Source organism: Arachis duranensis, chromosome 9, assembly GCF_000817695.3.
Source record: "Arachis duranensis cultivar V14167 chromosome 9, aradu.V14167.gnm2.J7QH, whole genome shotgun sequence".
In the NCBI taxonomy this organism is placed as follows: domain Eukaryota; kingdom Viridiplantae; phylum Streptophyta; class Magnoliopsida; order Fabales; family Fabaceae; genus Arachis; species Arachis duranensis.
The window spans coordinates 46,823,369-46,824,331 of record NC_029780.3 but is presented as its reverse complement, the minus strand read 5'-3'; positions in this window follow the sequence as shown (position 1 = coordinate 46,824,331).

Here is a 963-nt window from a genome sequence, read left to right as displayed (position 1 = left end):
CCACTCAAAGTTTCATGACTGAAACAAGGTCCTCCATTAGGAATTTGGAGGCACAAGTGGGACAGCTGAGCAAGAAAATTACCGAACTCCCTCCTAGTACTCTTCCAAGCAATACAGAAGAAAATCCAAAAGGAGAGTGCAAGGCCATCAACATGGCCGAATTTGGAGAGGAGGGAGAGGCAGTGAACACCACTGAGGAAGACCTCAATGGACGTTCACTAGCCTCCAATGAGTTCCCTAATGAGGAACAATGGGAATCTGAGGCTCACACTGAGACCATAGAGATTCCATTGGATTTACTTCTGCCATTCATGAACTCTGATGAGTATTCTTCCTCTGAAGAGGATGAGTATGTCACTGAAGAGCAAGTTGCTAAATACCTTGGAGCAATCATGAAGCTAAATAACAAGTTATTTGGTAATGAGACTTGGGAGGATGAACCCCCTTTGCTCACCAAGGAACTGGATGACTTGTCTAGGCAGAAATTACCTCAAAAGAGACAAGATCCTGGGAAGTTCTCAATACCTTGTGTCATAGGCACCATGACCTTTAAGAAGGCTCTGTGTGACCTAGGGTCAAGCATAAACCTCATGCCTCTCTCTGTAATGGAGAAGCTAGGATCTTTGAGGTGCAAGCTGCAAAAATCTCACTAGAGATGGCAGACAATTCAAGAAAACAAGCTTATGGACTTGTAGAGGATGTTCTGGTACAAGTTGAAGACCATTACATCCCTGCTGACTTCATAGTCCTAGAGACTGGGAAGTACATGGATGAATCCATCATCCTTGGTAGACCCTTCCTAGCCACAGCAAAGGCTGTGATTGATGTGGACAAAGGAGAATTTATCACTCAAGTGAATGAAGAATCCTTTGTGTTTAAGGCTCAAGGATATCCCTCTGTCACCATGGAGAGGAAGCATGAAGAGCTTCTCTCAAAACAGAGTCAAACAGAGCCCCCACAGTC